The 19,341-nt window shown below is 41.0% G+C and overlaps 1 pseudogene; it reads right to left on the bottom strand.

The window, feature by feature from the left end:
- Positions 1 to 3,732: 3,732 nt before the first annotated feature.
- Positions 3,733 to 18,481, bottom strand: LOC106579656 (membrane-spanning 4-domains subfamily A member 4A-like; annotated as a pseudogene).
- Between the last annotated feature and the right edge of the window lie 860 nt (positions 18,482 to 19,341).

Genomic DNA, 19,341 nt, shown 5'->3' with positions numbered 1-19,341 from the left:
AGCAAAGCACCATCACACCTCCTCCATGCTTCATGGTGGGAACCACACATGCAGAGATCATCCGTTCACCTACTCTGTGTCTCGCAAAGACATGGCGGTTGGAAACAAAAATTGCAAATTTGGACTCATCAGACCAGTCTCCTTTGAACAGTTGATGTTGAGATGTGTCTGTTACTTGAACTCTATGAAGTATTTATTTGGTCTACAATCTGAGGCTGGTAACTAATGAACTTATCCTCTGCAGCAGAGGTAACTCTGGGTTTTCCTTTTCTGTGGTGGTCCTCATGAGAGCCAGTTTCATCATAGTGCTTGTTGGTTTTTGCGACTGCACTTGAAGAAACTTTAAAGTTATTGAAATGTTCTGGATTGACTGACCATCATGTCTTAAAGTAATGATGGACTGTCGTGTCTCTTTGCTTATTTGAGCTGTTCTTGCCATAATATGGACTTGGTCTTTTACCAAATAGGGCTATCTTCTGTATACCACCCCTACCTTGTCACAATACAACTGATTAGCTCAAATGCATTAAGAATTTGTAAGTCGCTCTGGATAAGAGCGTCTGCTAAATGACTTAAATGTAAATGTAAGAAGGAAAGAAATTCCACAAATTAACTTTTAACAAGGCACACCTGTTAATTGAAATGCATTCCAGGTGACTACCTCATGAAGCTGGTTGAGAGAATGCCAAGAGTGTGCAAAGCTATCATTAAGGCAAAGGGTGGTTACTTTGAAGAATCTCAAATATAAAATATATTTTGATTTGTTTAACACTGGCTACTACATGATTTCATAGTTTTTATGTCTTCACTACTTTCTATAATGTAGAAAACAGTAAAAAATAAAGAAAAACCCTTGAATGAGTGGTGTGTCCAAACCTTTGACTGGTACTGTACATAAGCACTTAGGTACAGAGAGTAAGGATATTGTTTCAGTCCACCAGGAATCCAGGGTGAATTGATTGATTATTATTGAATTGATTATTGTTCCATCTGATGATAATTGTGGCTCTATTTCAGCAATGCATGATGTTTAATTATTTCAGGATAAAATTTGGAAGTAACTAATACTGGTGCATCCATTTTAAAGCAGTAGGCAATATTAATTCCATTTTAATTTTCTTCTTGCAAGCAGGAGTTGCCCGGTTATTGCCTCTTATACCCTGCAGTTTAAAATGTAAAATAAACATATTGCCAGAGAGCAGTGGCTTACTCCTCGCCCTTTTTGATAAACTTCAAAAGCAGGTGCAATATTTTGAGACAGGGAAGATAAAGTTAATTTGAGTATTTGTGCTGAATGTTACTATTTTATCCATTTATCCCAACTACAGTTAGGTAGCCTTACTCCCATATACAGTAGTATAAGCACTATTTTTGTTTCACCCAGATGGAACAGATGTTGTATTGGCCGTGTTCAGTAAGCACCAAACTGAAGCAAATATTTTAAACAGAGGTAGTACTACCTGCACTTGTCCTATAGGGGCGTTCATTTCTGTTGTCCGTTTGTTTGAAAACCTTTTCTACTGTTTGTGCCTAATGAACACGACCCAGGGTTTACCGTAGTCCAATAACACAGAACACTCCACAGCAAGATCACTGTTTGGGATGAACAATAGTGACACTTGGGTGATTTTCAGCCTCACTGTTTTTGATAGTTATCTTTGTCCTCTTTGTTGTATGTATGCGTTATAGACTTCATCGTCAATCTTACTCGCTTTCTCAAACTATGCCAGATGCACCATTTCAAAATGTTTGTTTTAAAGAAAGTAAAGAAAAACACAGGAAAAATATCATTTTCAAATGTAATTTTTGTAAGGTTTCAAACATTTAAAAAACTACATTTTGCTGATCTGTCTTTCAATTTCATTTCTGACAATTTTTTACAAAAAAAATGGGGAAAAGGAAAAATCAAGAAATATAATTAACTAAATAAATTGAAATTGTCAGGTAATATTATCTTGAACGGCTGTAGTTATAATAACGATTTATTTATTGTACATATGCGTTCCTCCTTTGTGGAATAAGACACATTGAATTCAAGTTGGGTATACATTGTATAGAAAAACTAACAAAAAGCCATGGATATTGTGAAGCTTGTCATTTTGTTTATTGATCACTGTATATTCCTGTGCCACAAATGTGCAGAAATGTGTGGGGTTTTTCTATTTACTATCAAAAGCATTCTCAACTTTCTATATCTTGTTTTCTAGTACTTAGAGGCAGTAGGATCATCTTTTATGGAGAGTTGTTTGATCTATCCCAGGACCACTTTGTCTATACATTGTATGAAGTGCTCTGCTGTTATTACATGCTTTACTTTCAGCAGCATTGATGTTCAGTTAGCGATTTAGTTAATATTATTATCGTACACTTTTAAACATTTCTCCTCGTAAAAATTATTGTAAGGCTTGGCGTAGATCAGACAACTGGAATGGGACTTTTCATTATCTTTTTTTCTCCTAGTATATATTTTCCAGGGAAAGGCAGTGCATGGTCCACATATAAGTAAGAAAGAGACTCATGAGATGAACTACCCGCTGTGTGTTTAAAATACAGTCCTAATGGATAAGCTATGTGCTAACCTAGCCATGGTCATGAAGCGAGTCTTCAAATACACATTTTAAAAGATGAAGGAGTACTAGATGTTGTGTCAAACAGAGCTTGGAATACTCTCAACAACACAACGCAATACTGTCACAATATGACTCCAATGGCTTGCATCATATTCTGTCAATAAAGTTTAAGCGACGTTTTCAAGTATTTGATGTGGTCAAATGATGATATGGTCTATGTGGACCTTTATGTAATGGAAACATAAAACATCTGAAAGAATATACTCATAGATATTTGAATAAATAAATGGAATAAAGTGTTTTTTTGTGCTGTGGTCGTGTGTGACACAGACACACCTCCCCTTGCCTGTGTGTCAGGGTCATTATGGTTCTGACTAAAAGGAGTACAGCTAAGTTAAGGTTAGGCAAAGGGTTAGGGTTTTTGCTCTCCTAACCTGCTATTAAAAGTCACTATGGGTCATAGCTGTACTTCTTCTAGTCACATCCGGTCATTATGGCCGACATGATCTACGTCACTTGTCTGTAAACAAGAATTATACAAACCTTAAAAAGAAATGTAAAAGAAAACCCAAATGATGTCCTAATACTCTCCAGGACAGGCTGCTGTATATTCCATCCACCTCTCAACCTACAGAGAAATTGCATAAAAATCTCTCCTTATAACAATGTTTTCAGCCTCTTCAGTGACTCCAGAACCCCTAAGTATTTCCTCTGGAAATGTTATTGTGTGGACATTGAAGTAATGATCCTTTTCAGGACATTCACTCACATTCATTTGGGTTGTGTTTTAATATTCAATTCTAAAAAGTGATGCCAAATCAACTTTCAACAAAGTATTTTGTCTTATAACAATCATTGACAAAACTAACATGACTAAACTGTGTTTCATTTTCTTTGATAAATGTAATATTTTCACACAATTCTGACAGTTATAGGATAAATATAAATCAATTACAAATACATTTATAAATAATGCTATGATATTATTAACCATATTTCTAGTTAACATAATTAGAGAAGCTGTGGACAATACTAGACACTATCAATATAATTGTGTGGTCACAGTGATGTGCTAGCCAATTGCCCCAGCTTTCAATGGAAACATAGATAATAAAATCATTTCAACAAGAAAAATAGTGTTTTATTTACGGAGGTCCGTTTTTCAGGGGATGACTGCAGTGTATTGCGGGGGCAGGTGGTTCTGTTGAACCCCAGTACCTATACCTGCCCCCTCTGGACCCTTTGGGTAGTTCATTCTGCAGAAACAACACAGGACATAATAGGATATTTATTACTTTGACTATGACATACAGTGCTTTTGGAAAGTATTCAGACCCCTTGACTTTTTCCACATTTTGTTACATTATAGCCTTATTCTAAAATGTATTAAATCGTTTTTTCCCCTCAAATCTACCACAATACCTCAATGACAAAGCAAAAAGAGGTTTCTAGAAATTTTAGCAAATAAATAAAAAATAAGAAATTTTAATATTACACCATCGTTCAAAAGTTTGGGGTCACATAGAAATGTCCTTGTTAATGAAAGAAAAGCAAATTTTTTTGTCCATTAAAATAACATCAAATTGATCAGAAATACAGTGTAGACATTGTTAATGTTGTAAATGTATTGTAGCTGGAAACGGCAGATTATTTATGGAATATCTACACAGGCGTACAGAGGCCCATTATCAGCAACCATCACTCCTGTGTTCCAATGGCACGTTGTGTTAGCTAATCCAAGTTTATCATTTGAAAAGGCTAATTGATCATTAGAAAACCCTTTTGCAATTATATTAGCACAGCTGAAAACTGTAGTACTGATTAAAGAAGCAATAAAACTGGCCTTTTTTAGACTAGTTGAGTATCTGGAGCATCAGCATTTGTGGGTTCGATTACAGGCTCAAAATGGCCAGAAACAAAGAACTTTCTTCTGAAACTTGTCAGTCTATTGTTCTGAGAAATGAAGGCGATTCCATGCAGAAATTGCCAAGAAACTGAAGATCTCATACAACGCTGTGTACTACTCCCTTCACAGAACAGCTGCAAACTGTCTATAGCCAGAATAGAAAGAGGAGTGGGAGGCCCCGGTGCACAACTGAGCAACAGGACAAGACCGTTAGAGTGTCTAGTTTGAGAAACAGATGCCTCACAAGTCCTCAACTGACATTAAATAGTACCCGCAAAACACTAGTCTCAACGTCATCAGTAAAGAGGCGACTCCGGGATGCTGGCCTTCTAGGCACAGTTGCAAAGAAAAATCTCAGACTGGCCAATAAAACAAAGATTAAGATGGGCAAAAGAACACAAACACTGGACAGGAAGATTGGAAGAAAGTGTTATGGGCAGACGAATCTAAGTTTGAGGTGTTCAGATCACAAAGAACAACATTTGTGAGACGCAGAAAAAATGAAAAGATGCTGGAGGAGTGCTTGACGCCATCTGTCAAGCCTGGTGGAGACAATGTGATGGTCTGGGGGTGCTTTGATGGTGGTAAAGTGGGAGATTTGTACAGGGTAAAAGGGATCTTTAAGAAGGAATTATATCACTCCATTTTGCAACGTCATGCCATACCCTGTGGACGGCGCTTAATTGGAGCCAATTTCCTCCTACAACAGGACAATGACCCAAAGCACAGCTCCAGACTATGCAATAACTATTTAGGGAAGAAGCGGTCAGCTGGTATTCTGTCTACAATGGAGTGAACAGCACAGTCACCGGATCTTAACCCTATTGAGCTGTTGTGGGAGCAGCTTGACCGTATGGTACGTAAGAAGTGCCCATCAAGCCAAATCCAGCTTGTGGGTGGTGCTTAGGAAGCATGGGGTGAAATCTCTTCAGATTACCTCAGCAAATTGACAACTAGAATGCCAGGCTGTAATTGCTGCAAAAGGAGGATTTTTTGGACGAAAGCAAAGTTTGAAGGACACAATTGTAATTTAAATTAAATATCATTATTTATAACCTTGTCAACGTCTTGACTATATTTCCTATTCATTTTGCAACTCATGTCATGTATGTTTTCATGGAAAACAAGGACATTTCTAAGTGACCCCAAACTTTTGAACGGTAGTGTAAGTATTCAGACCCTTTACTCAGTACTTTTCTGAAGCACCTTTGGCTTCGATTACAGCCTCGAGTCTTCTTGGGTATGATGCTACAAGCTTGGCACACCTGTATTTGGCGAGTTTCTCCCATTCTTCTCTGCAGATCCTCAAACTCTGTCAGGTTGGATGGGGAGCGTCGCTGCACAGCTATTTTCAGGTCTCTCCAGAGATGTTCGATCAGGTTCAAGTCCGGGCTCTGGCTGGGCCACTCAAGAACATTCAGAGACTTGTCCCGGAGACACTCCTGCGTTGTCTTGGCTGTGTGCTTAGAGTCATTGTCCTGTTGGAAGGTGAACCATCACCCCAGTATGAGGTCCTGAGCGCTCTGGAGCAGGTTTTCATCAAGGAGCTCTCTGTACTTTGCTCTGTTCATCTTTACCTCGATCTTGACTAGTCCCCCCAGTCCCTGCTGCTGAAAAACATCCCCACAACATGATGCTGCCATTACCATGCTTCACCGTAGGGATGGTGCCAGGTTTCCTTCAGACGTGATGGTTGGCATTCAGGCCAAAGAGTTCAATCTTGGTGAAGGTTCTCCCATCTCCACAGATGAAATCTGCCACCTCCCTGACTAAGTCCCTTCTCCCCCGATTGCTCAGTTTGATGGTCGGCCAGCTCTAGGAAGAGTCTTGATGGTTCCAAACCTCTTCCATTTAAGAAAGACGGAAGCCACTGTGTTTTTGGGGACCTTCAATGCTGCAGAAATGTTTTAGTACCCTTCCCTAGATCTGTGCCTCGACTCAATCCTGTCTTGGAGCTCTACAGACAATTCCTTTGATCTCATGGCTTGGATTTTCTCTGACATGCACTGTCAACTGTGGGACCTTATAAAGACAAGTGTTTGCCTTTCTAAATCATGTCCAATCAATTGAATTTACCACAGGTGGACTCCAATCAAGTTTTAGAAACATCTCATGGATGATCAATGGAAACAGGATGCACCTGAGCTCAATTTTGAGTCTCATAGGAAAGTGTCTGAATACTTATGGAAATAAGGTATTTCAGTTTTTAATTTTTAATAAATTAGCAAAAATCTTAGAAAAACCTGTTTTTGCTTTGTCATTATGGGGCACTGTGTGTAGATTGATGAGTAAAAATGTAATTTAATCCATTAAGGCTGTAACGTGACAGAATGTGGAAAAAGTCAAGGGGTCTGAATACTTTCCGAATACACTGTGCATGCTACAATAGAGATGTTAACAAACAAGAGATACACGCTACAGTATTTAGAGGGATATTCCATTAAAATTGAGTAGTGGGTTTATAGGGCGTGGCAAAATTGCAGAGTATAATTTTTTTATCAGTGCAGAATCTCTTAGTTTCAGACAGTTGTTTTCAACCAATTTCACACTGACCCTGAAATTCAACCGCCAAAGATGTCATACCATCCACATCGATGGGGCTGTAGTGGAGCGGGTCGAGAGCTTCAAGTTCCTCAGTGTCCACATCACAGAAAAATTATGCAATACCCTTGGTAGAACCAAGTATTGAGTTTATTTGTTATAATTAATTGGTAATGTACAAGTGAATAGGTTGGTTTACTTTCAAGTTTAAGTTTTGACCAATGAGGTCGCTTGTTAAGCTGTGGCCAATGTGAAGGTTGACCTGGTTAACGGAAGGCCTGGGGGAAAAGAGTGGGAGAGAGACGTTGGGAAAAGGATGGACATTATATTATGACTGTTGGTGAAGAAAAATGATAAAAGAAGACGATAAAAATAGAACAAAACCCATACCTACCGAGTTTAAGGGAAATACCGATTTTATTTTACAAGAGAGTTATCATTTTGTTAAGAAAGACTTAGTAAAGACTGAAGCTACCGTCTCATCGTGGAGGTATTTGACAGCCTTGAGGTTAGCCTAGCATTGTGCGACACCGAGAGACAATAGCTTGGGGAAGATTAACGAGTTCATATTTACATGGGATATTTTTATTTATTTCACCTTTATTTAACCAGGAAGGCCAGTTGAGAACAAGTTCTCATTTACAACTGCGACTTGGCCAAGATAAAGCATAGCAGTGCGACAAAAACAACAACACAGAGTTACACATAAACAAACGTACAGTCAATAACACAAAATAAAATACAAATTGAAACGTATATGTACAGTGTGTGCAAATGCAGAAGGGTAGGGAGGTAGGCAACAAATAAGCCATAGAGGCGAAAATCATTACAATTTAGCATTAATACTGGAGTGATATATGTGCAGATGATGATGTGCAAGTAGAGATACTGGGGTGCAAAAGAGCAAGAAGGTAAGTAATAATATGGGGATGAGGTAGTTGGGTGTGCTATTTACAGATTGGCTGTGTACAGGTACAGTGATCGGTAAGCTGCTCTGAAAGCTGATACTTAAAGTTAGAGAGGGAGATATACGACTCCAGCTTCAGAGAATTTTGTATTTCGTTCCAGTCATTGGCAGCAGAAAACTGTAAGGAAAGGCGGCCAAAGGAAGTGTTGGCTTTGGGGATGACCAGTGCAATATACCTGCTGGAGCGCATGCTATGGGTGGGTGTTGCTATGGTGACCAGTGAGCTGAGATAAGAGGGGCTTTACCTAGCAAAGACTTATAGATGATCTGGAGCCAGTGGGTTTGGCGACGGATATGTAGTGAGGGCCAGCCAACGAGAGCATAGAGGTTGCAGTGGTGGGTAGTATATGGGGCTTTGGTGATAAAACGGATGGCACTGTGATAGACTACATCCAGTTTGCTGAGTAGAGTGTTGGGGGCTATTTTGTATCCTACCGATCCTTGTAAGTCAAGGATCGGTAGGATAGTCAGATTTACGAGGGTATGTTTGGCGGCATGAGTGAAGGAGGCTTTGTTGCGAAATAGGAAGCTGATTCTAGATTTGGATTGGAGATGCTTAATGTGAGTCTGGAAGGAGTCTAACCAGACACCTAGGTATTTGTAGTTGTTCACATATTCTAGGTCAGAACCGTCCAGAGTAGTGATGCTAGTCGGGCGGGAGGGTGCGGGCAGCAATCGGTTGAAGAGCATGCACTTAGTTTTACTAAGCGTTGACACACTGAACTCTATCAGAGAAGTAGTTGGTGAACCAGGCGAGGCAGTCATTTGAGAAGCCAAGGATATTGAGTCTGCCGATAAGAATGCGGTGACTGACAGAGTCGAAAGCCTTGGCCAGGTCGATGAAGACGGCTGCACAGTACTGTACTTTATCGATGGCGGTTATGATATCGTTTAGGACCTTGAGCGTGGCTGAGGTGCACTCATGACCAGTTCGGAAACCAGATTGCATAGTGGAGAAGGTATGGTGGGATTCGAAATGGTCAGTGATCTGTTTATTAACTTGGCTTTTGAAGATTTTAGAAAGGCAGGGCAGGGCAGAAAGGCAGGGCAGGATGTTATATAGGTCTATAACAGTTTGGGTCTAAGGTGCCTCCCCCTTTGAAGAGGTGGATGACCACGGCAGCTTTCCAATCTTTGGGGATCTCAGACAATACGAAAGAGAGGTTGAATAGACTAGTAATAGGAGTTGCAACAATTTTGGCGGATAATTTTAGAGAGAGGGTCCAGATTGTCTAGCCCAGCTGATTTGTAGGGATCCAGATTTTGCAGCTCTTTCAGAACATCAGCTGTTTGGATTTTGGTGAAGGAGAAGCGGGGGGGATTGGGCAAGTTGCTGCAGGGGTTGTGTTGGCCGGGTTAGGGGTAGCCTGCTGTGGAAAAATGCTTATTGAAATGATCGATTATCGTAGATTTATTGATGGTGACAGTGTTTCCTATCCTCAGTGCAGTGGGCAGCTGGGAGGAGGTGCTCTTGTTCTCCATAGACTTTACAGTGTCCTAAAACTTTTTGAAATTAGAAGCATATTTCTGTTTGAAAAAGCTAGCCTTAGCTTTCCTAACTGACTGAATATATTGGTTCCTGACTTCCCTGAAGAGTTGCATATCACAGGGGCTATTCGATGCTAATGCAGAACACCACAGGATGTTTTTGTGCTTGTCAAGGGCAGTCAAGTCTGGGGTGAACCAAGGGCTATATCTGTTCTTCATTCTACATTTTTTAAATGGGGCATGCTTATTTAAGATAGAGAGGAAAGCACTTTTGAAAAGCAACCAGGCATCCTCTACTAACGGGTTGAGGTCAATATCCTTCCAGGATACCCGGGCCAGGTCGGTTAGAAAGGCCTGCTCGCTGAAGTGTTTTAGGGAGCGCTTGACAGTGATGAGGAGTGATTGTTTGACCGTGGACCCATTACGCACCAGGCAATGAGGCAGTGATTGCTGAGATCCTGGTTGAAGACAGCAGAGGTGTATTTAGAGGGCAAGTTGGTCAGGATGATATCTAAGAGGATGCCCATGGTTACGGATTTTGGGTTGTACCTGGTAGGTTCCTTGATAATTTGTGTGAGATTGAGGGCATCTAGCTTAGATTGTAGGATGGCCGGGGTGTTAAGCAAGTCCCAGTTTAGGTCACCTAACAATACGAACTCTGAAGATGGATGGGGGGCGATCAATTCACATATGGTGTCCAGGGCACAGCTGGGGCTGACAAGCGGCAATGGTGAGAGACTTGTTTCTGGAAAGGTGGATTTTTAAAAGAAGAAGCTCGAATTGTTTGGGCACAGACCTGGATAGTATGACAGAACTCTGCAGGCTATCGCTGCAGTAGATTGCAACTCTGCCCCCTTTGGCAGTTCTATCTTGTCGGAAAATGTTATCGTTAGGGATGGAAATTTCAGGATTTTTGGTGGCCTTCCTAAGCCAGGATTCAGACACGGCTAGGACATCCGGGTTGGCGGAGTGTGCTAAAGCAGTGAATAAAACAAATTTAGGGAGGAGACTTTTAACCTCTTACATCTAGACGTTCCGCTAACGGAACACCTGCTCCAATATCCAATGATGGGCGTGGCGCGAAATACAAAGTCCTCGAAAATCCTAAAACTTCAATTTTTCAAACATATGACTATTTTACACAATTTTAAAGACAAGACTCTCCTTTATCTAACCACACTGTCCGATTTCAAAAAGGCTTTACAGCGAAAGCAAAACATTAGATTATGTCAGCAGAGTACCCAGCCAGAAATAATCAGACACCCATTTTTCAAGCTAGCATATAATGTCACAAAAAACAAAACCACAGCTAAATGCAGCACTAACCTTTGATGATCTTCATCAGATGACACTCCTTGGACATTATGTTATACAATACATGCATGTTTTGTTCAATCAAGTTCATATTTATATCAAAAACCAGCTTTTTACATTAGCATGTGACTAGCATGTGACTAGCATTCCCACCGAACACTTCCGGTGAATTTACTAAATTACTCACGATAAACGTTCACAAAAAACATAACAATTATTTTAAGAATTATAGAAACAGAACTCCTTTATGCAATCGCGGTGTCCGATTTTAAAATAGCTTTTCGGTGAAAGCACATTTTGCAATATTCTGAGTAGATAGCCCGGCCATCATGGCTAGCTATTTTGACACCCACCAAGTTTGGTACTCACCAAACTCAGATTTACTATAAGAAAAATTGGATTACCTTTGCTGTTCTTCGTCAGAATGCACTCCCAGGACTTCTACTTCAATAACAAATGTTGGTTTGGTTCCAAATAATCCATAGTTATATCCAAATAGCGGCGTTTTGTTGTGCGTTCAAGACACTATCCGAAGGGTAAAGAAGGGTGACGCGCCCGGGCGCGTTTCGTGACAAAAAAATTCAAAATATTCCATTACCGTACTTCGAAGCATGTCAAACGCTGTTTAAAATCAGTTTTTATGCGATTTTTCTCATAAAAAAGCGATAATATTCCGACCGGGAGTCGTTGTTTTCGTTCAAAGACTGAAAATAAAAACATGGAGTCGTCTCGTGCACGTGTGCACCAGTCTCATTGTTCTCAGATCGACCACTTACCAAATGCGCTACTGTTTTTCAGCCATGGCCTGCAAAGTCATCATTCAACGTTCTGGCGCCTTCTGAGAGCCTATGGGAGCGTTAGAGAATGTCACGTTACAGCAGAGATCCCCTGTTTTGGATAGAGATGATCAAGAAGGCCAAGAAATAGTCAGAGAGGGCGCTTCCTGTTTGGAATCTTCTCAGGTTTTGGCCTGCCAAATGAGTTTTGTTATACTCACAGACACCATTCAAACAGTTTTAGAAACTTTGGAGTGTTTTCTATCCAAAGCTAATAATTATATGCATATTCTAGTTTCTGGGCAGGAGTAATAATCAGATTAAATCGGGTACATTTTTTATCCGGCCGTGAAAATACTGCCCCCTATCCATAACAAGTTAATGATGCATGCATGAAACCAAGGCTTTTACGGTTAGAGAAGTCAACAAATGAGAGCGCCCGGGGAATGGGAGTGATGCTGGGGGCTGCAGGGCCTGGGTTAACCTCTACATCACCAAAAGAACAGAGGAGGAGTAGGATAAGAGTACGGCTAAAGGCTAAAAGAACTGGTCATCTAGTGCGTTCGGAACAGAGAGGACAGGGGGCAGGTTTCTGGGCACGGAAGGATAGATTCAAGGCATAATGTACAGACAAGGGTATGGTAGGATGTGAGTACAGTGGAGGTAAGCCTAGGCATTGAGTGACGATGAGAGAGGTTTTGTCTCTAGAAGCATCATTTAAGCCAGGTGCGGTCACCGCATGTGTGGGGGGGTGGAACAACAGGGCTAGCTAAGGCATATTGAGCAGAGCTGGAGGCTCTACAGTGAAATAAGACAAAAATTACTAAACAAAACAGCAATAGAGAAGACATATTGACATTAGCGAGAGGCATGTGTAGCCGAGTAATCATAGGGTCCAGTGAGTAGCTAGGTGAGCTGGAGGCACGGAGATTCAGACAGCTAGCAGGCTGGGGCTAGCAGCAGGCTAGCAGATGGGCCTCAGGGGGACGTCGCAACTGGGGAGCCTGTAGAAACCCCCTCGGACGTTACGTGGGCAGACCAGTCGTGATGGATCGGCGGGGCTCCGTGTCGGCAGCAAAGGGTCTAGGCCAATTGGCAAAAGAGGTAATTGAAGCCCAGGAATTGCTTGATAAATCTCTTCGGCTAGCCGGTAGATGGGCCTAGATTCGAGGCTAGCTCCAGGCTAACTGGTGCTTGCTTCGGGACAGAGACATTAGCCAGGAGTAGCCACTCGGATAGCAGTTAGCTAACTGCGATGATCCGGAGTAAAGGTTCAGCGCTTTCGGTAGGAATCAGGAGATATGGTGGAGAAAAGCAGTCCGATATGCTCTGGGTTGATATCGCGCTGTGCAGGCTGGCAGGAGTTGACCGGGCTGAAGCTGGTAGATGTCCGAGTTAATGGTGATGGCTAACTAGCAGTGGCTAACTGACTACTAGCTAGTAGCTAGTTAGCTGGCTAGCTTCGGAAGGGGGTTACAGTTCTAAAAGGTTAAAAAATAGCAGATCCATACCGCATTGGGTGAGGTGGGTTGCAGGAGAGTATGTTCAGTCCGTAGGTGGAAAAATGAGATTAAAAATATTAAAAATATATAAGAAATATATACGAAGAAAGAAATGATATATACAAGGGACGGGATAAGACAATCAAAACATCCCACTGCTACGCCATCTTGGACAAAGATATCGGCTACTGCTAAGGAGTACTGTCTGCATCGATAGCTGTGCTTGCTGTGGATCTTGTGAGGAAACCTGCATGGAACTGCTATACTTCGCTGAGGGAATATCTACGAGTAGTGAGTAACCACAACGGTGGGGTGCTTCTGGACATTATGTGTGTCGTAATTTTGTTGTTGTTCAGCTCCAACGTGCACCAATGGGTTAAGCAAGCTTGAAATAATTTGGACATTGGTTGTGCACGACTCATTGGGGTTTCTTATTTTTATTTATTTGATGTGGTACAGGGAAAATGTAATAATACACATCTTGAACCTTATGTATGTTGCCTTGGTGGAGTCATTTAATGTTTCAATTTCATTTGATGCATGGGAAAGCATATCCTTATACAATAACAAAAATCTATAATCATTCCATCTGAAGTTAATACCCTAGTTGTCATCACCCTAGATAGTTTACAATTGGGATTCTTATTGGAGATGTCCTTCTCACCTAACATCCCATGCTGTTGAGATACTCTACGTATGGTAATATCGTGAGAGTCAAATTCGAGCCTGGTGAGAGGGTTACAATGAACATGGACCACACACACCCACACAATTGTGAAGAAGGCACAATAGTGCTTCTTCCCCCTCAGGAGGCTGAAAACATTTGTCATGGGCCCTCAGATCTTCAAAAAGTTCTACAACTGAACCATTGAGAACATCTTGACTGGATACATCACTGCTTGGTACTGCAACTGCAAGACACCCACGACCGTTGACGCTACAGAGGGCGGTGAGTACGACCCAGTACGTCACTGGGGCCAAGCTCCCTGCCATCCAGGACCTCTATACCAGGTGGTGTCTAGTATAGAGGTCAAAGACTCCAGCCACCCAAGCCATAGACTGTTCTCTCCTGCTACCACACGGCAAGCGCAATGCACCAAGTCTGAAACCAACAGGACCCTGAACAGCTTCTACTGCTAAAGACGGCTAAATAGCAACTCAAATGGCTACCCGGAGTACCTGCATTGACCCTTTGGTGCACTAACTCTCTTGCACTGACTATGTACACACACTGGATTCTACCCACACACTCACACATACTTACACTGACACTCGAACACGCACACACACACACTACATACGCCCGAGTACAGCACGCGCACACATGCATGGGATTGATTTGCACTTTTCGCACCATAGTACGTTCATCTCTAGGAGACAGAACACGTCTCCTTCCTGAGTGGTATGATGGTTGTGTGGTCCCATGGTGTTTATACTTACGTACTATTGTTTGTACAGATGAACGTGGTACCTTCAGGTGTTTGGAAATTGTTCCCAAAGATGAACCAGACTTGTGGGGGTCTACAATTTATTTCTGAGGTCTTGGCTGATTTCTTTTGATTTTCCCACAATGTCAAACAAAGAGGCACTGAGTTTGAAGGTAGGTCTTGAAATACATCCCCAGGTACACCTCCATTTGACTCAAATTATGTCAATTAGCCTATCAGAAGCTTCTAAAGCCATCACATAATTTTCTGGAATTTTCCAAGCTGTTTAAAGGCACAGTCAACTTAGTGTATGTAAACTTCTGACCCACTGGAATTGTGATACAGTGAATTATAAGTGAAATAATCTATCTGTAAACAATTGTTGGAAAAATTACTTGTGTCATGCACAAAGTAGATGTCCTAACCGACTTTGCAAAACTATAGTTTGTTAACAAGAAATTTGTGTAGTGGTTGAAAAACGATTTTTAATGACTTTAAGTGTATGTAAACGTCCGACTTCAACTGTAGATAACTACCTCAATTACCTTGTACCACTGCACATCGACTCTGTACTGGTACTCCCTGTAAATAGCCATGTAATTTTTACTCATTGTTATTTGTTATTCATTATGTTTTATTCCTTTTGTCACTACTTACATTTTTATTTTATTTTGATCTTTAACTCTGCATTGTTGGAAAGGGCCCGTAAGCATTTCACTGTTAGTCTACACCTGTTGTTTATAAAGCATGTAACAAATACGATTTGATTTGATTTGACCTCATAGTTGTTCTGTGGGGGAAAGGTGCATTGCTTGGGATCACAACGCTGCCCAGAGGTATTTGTTTCCCAATGATCAAGACTTCCTAAAAGTGTAAATGGATGGATTAAAGTAATCTTTTATTCAGCACAATTGTACTCCTTTGCTATTTGAGGTATCATGGCTGCTCAGTGCGCTCAATTGCAATGTTACATATGATAAATGCTAGAATTTAGTTGAATGTTTATGATGTTTTACATTATAGTAACGCTCACCTCAGGGGTGGAATAGCAGCAGACAACATTGCAGGCAAACGACGAGACACAGATGACACTTTGAACTCCAGCGCGGAGAAAACAGCCAAAACACCTGAAATTCCTTGTGACCTCCTCTATAATAAACATAAAATGTTACAACAGTAACAAGATTATAGGTAATAAATACCCCTTTACCAATTTACAAACATCCCCTGACCAACAAAAGTACTAAAGGAATAATAATTTGGGCATACCCAATACTGCTGACAGACATAGTAGTATGGATAGTCCCAGTTGTAGTTCAACATGATCCCAGCACCATCTAAAGAATGGAGAATAATGCCAGTAAGAGCAGTTACGGTGGTGACTACATTAATTCCCAGTGACCCTTTCACCTGAGGAGACAGAGCAGAGAGAGGTCATGGGAATGGCTATTGGTTGTGGATGAACATTTCTGAAGAATACAATGCAATATAGAATTCAATATGTTGACAATCGTTATCACAATTTAAATGTACACCCTACATCTTGAGTGAAGCCTAAACTTCATTGAGGGAGAAAAATGGTTTATACTGACCAGACACTTGTTCAGTTTGTTGTCAGCAGAAACCCTGAGTGAGACTTCAATGATGTACAAGGAAGAGATATAATTCAGATTTCTTCTGTATGACCAAAGTTCAAGGTCAAGTTTAATTGCACCCACGTAGAAGTCAATGCAAACTGTATTGGGTGTAGTAATAATAATGACTTATTGTACATATGCTTTTCTCCTTTGTGGATGAAGACACATGAATTCAAGGTGGGTATAGATTGTGTAGAACAACAAACAAGAAGTCTTGAATGTTTAATTGCACCAACATAGAGGTCAATGCAAACTAAAATCCATGAGCATATAAATTGCATAGGCCTATCTAAGCACACATACACTGAACCAAAATATAAACGCAGCATGCAACAATTTCAGAGTTTACTGAGTTACAGTTCATATAAGGTAATCTGTCAATTGAAATACATTAGGCCTTAATCTATGGATTTCACATGACTGGGAATACAGATATGCATCTGTTAGTCACAGATACTGTAAAAAGAAAAGTAGGGGTGAGAATCAGAAAACCAGTCATCTCCTTCACATAGAGTTGATCAGGCTTCTTGACACAATGTCCACTTAACCCAGAAGCCAGTCGCACCAATGTGTCAGAGGAAACACTGTGCACCTGGTGACCGTGTCAGTGTGCACTGCACCCGGCCTGCAACATGAGTCACTAGTGCGATGGGACAAGGACATCCCTGTCGGCCAAACCCTCCCTTAACCCGGACGACGCTGGAACAATTGTGCGCCGCCCCATGGGTCTCACGGTCGCAGCCGTCTGCGACAGAGCCTGGACTCGAACCCAGAATCTCTAGTGGCACAGCTAGCACTGCGATGCAGTGCCTTAGACCACTGCGCTACTCAGGAGGCCCGAATTCTGACAGTTTGTGCAAAAATTCTTCGGTTGTGCAAACCCACAGTTTAATCAGCTGTCCGGCTGGCTGGTCTCAGACGATCCCACAGGTGAAGAAGCCAGATCTGGAAGTCCTGGGCTGGCGTAGTTACACGTGGTCTGCGGTTTCGAGGCCGGTTGGACCAACTGCCAAATTCTCTAAAATGAAGTTGGAGGCGGCTTATGGTAGAGAAATTAACATTCAATTCTCTGGCAACAGCTCTGGTGGACATTCAGCAGTCAGCATGCCAATTGTACACTCCCTCAAAACTTGAGACATCTGTGGCACTGTGTTGTGTGACAAAACTGCACATTTTAGAGTGGCCTTTTATTCTCCTCAGCACAAGGTGCACCTGTGTAATGATTATGCTGTTTAATCAGATTCTTGATATGTCACACCTGTCAGGTGGATGGATTATCTTGGCAAAGGAGAAATGCTCACTAACAGGGATGTAAACAAATTTGTGCACCATATTTTGGAGAAATAAGCTTTTTGTGCCTTTGGAAAATGTCTGGGGTCTTTTATATCAGTTCGTGAAACATAGGACCAACACTTGACATGTTGCATTTATATTTTTTGTTCAGTATATATTAGTCATTAGATAATATATAAGTCATTAGATAATTAAGAGATTATGAAGCATTACATCAAATGAAATATTTTTTTTTAAATTGCATTGCATTGTAATGCATTGCTATTCGAAACTACATGATTCAATTATGAAGATGTTTACATTGTTTTTACATGCATATTGTTTACATCACTTACAATGATAAATCCCCAGACAAATATTAAACTGATTCCTCCAATACTGTCTATCAGTGGTGCTGTAATCATCACGATTCCTATCAACAGCATCATCAAACCAAAACATAAAACTTCTTAAATTACCATAGTACAATGGCTCATTGTGCAGTAAAACAGTATTATAGTACCTTTCGCTAAAGCCACAAACCAAAATGTTAGGTTGAAAATAAATAGAAATGATCTAAAACAGGAATTATCCCCAGCGCTTTTGGATGCCCTATCCGGAATCTTCCCAGTGCTGAGGAGACTGTCTGTCCCTGACAGTGAGTGAGAGAAGTGTCCCTCACTCCATTTCCAGAAGGATGCACATGGGTGATGACCACCACCCCATTAGTGGTTGTTGTTATAGAGCTGGACATCATCAGAGAGGAGAACAGGATGTTTTTAGTAAGAGGTGATCTGACCAGTGAGTGGTGTATTGTTGAGCCTGGTTATTTGTACTCTACCTGGAACCTCTGTTAATGAAATGACATAAATGAACAGTGTGTCAGCCAGTCATTCTGCTTACACTTTGAACTCTCTCTCTTTCGAGTATAGGCTACTGACTTTGTCCTGATGTTTATTAAATATTTAGTCATATTCTTAATTTAGCTGTATTCTATGTTTTGAGGGAAGTTGTGTGTGTGTGTGTGTGTGTGTGTGTGTGTGTGTGTGTGTGCGCACATACGTACGTGGATAGTGGCCATGTATTGTGAATGTATTATCCGTTTACTGGAATAACTTTTCTTATATTACTGAGCGACCTTTGGATTTGCTTCATAACTTTCCATCATGAGTTATCGCTAAGATACAAACCACATGTACTGTATTATCAAGTAGGTACAAGTAATTTCTAACAGTTTTTATCTCAATATCAAATCATTTCTGGGTAACAATTAAGTACCTTACTGTGATTGTTTTCAATTAAAATGGTTCTTAGCAAAGAGCAATTTCTCACACAATAATTTTGCTAGGACTGTCTGGTAGTGGTCTGAGTGGGGAGGGGTAACTGAAAACTAGCAGTTATTGGCAGAAGGACTGGAAATGTCTTTCTTATTGGTCTTTTAACTAATTTACCGTCTGGTATTGTCACCAGGCAGGCCAAAATTCAATCCCACCAAAACTGGCTGACTTTTCAGGCAGTCTATTCTAACAGCTCTTACACTAAAAGGGCATTATCATAAAGACAGGCATCGAGGCATTCAGTTACTGTTTGATTGAACTCTAGAAAGGGCAAAATAAGTGAACTAAACGATTGAGCGTGGATTGATCGTCGTGCCGAAAACATCCCAGCCTCCTAGGCTTTTTACATACGACCGTGTCTTTACCGAGAATGGTGCAACAAACAAAAAACATCCAGTCAAAAATAGTCCTGTGGGTGAAAACAGCTTGTGTTGATGAGAGAGGTTGAAGTTGAATGGCAAGAATCATGCAAGCTAACAGTCGGGCCACAAACAAGCAAATAACGGTTCCGTACAACAGTGGTGTGCAGAGCGACATCTCGGAACGCACGACTCGTCGGTCTTTGACACTGATGGGCTATTGCAGCAGACGACAACACCAGGTT

This window comes from Salmo salar, chromosome ssa02, assembly GCF_905237065.1.
Source record: "Salmo salar chromosome ssa02, Ssal_v3.1, whole genome shotgun sequence".
NCBI lineage: Eukaryota > Metazoa > Chordata > Actinopteri > Salmoniformes > Salmonidae > Salmo > Salmo salar.
Note: the sequence above shows the minus strand (reverse complement) of the source record. Positions and strands in the feature narration are given on the sequence as shown.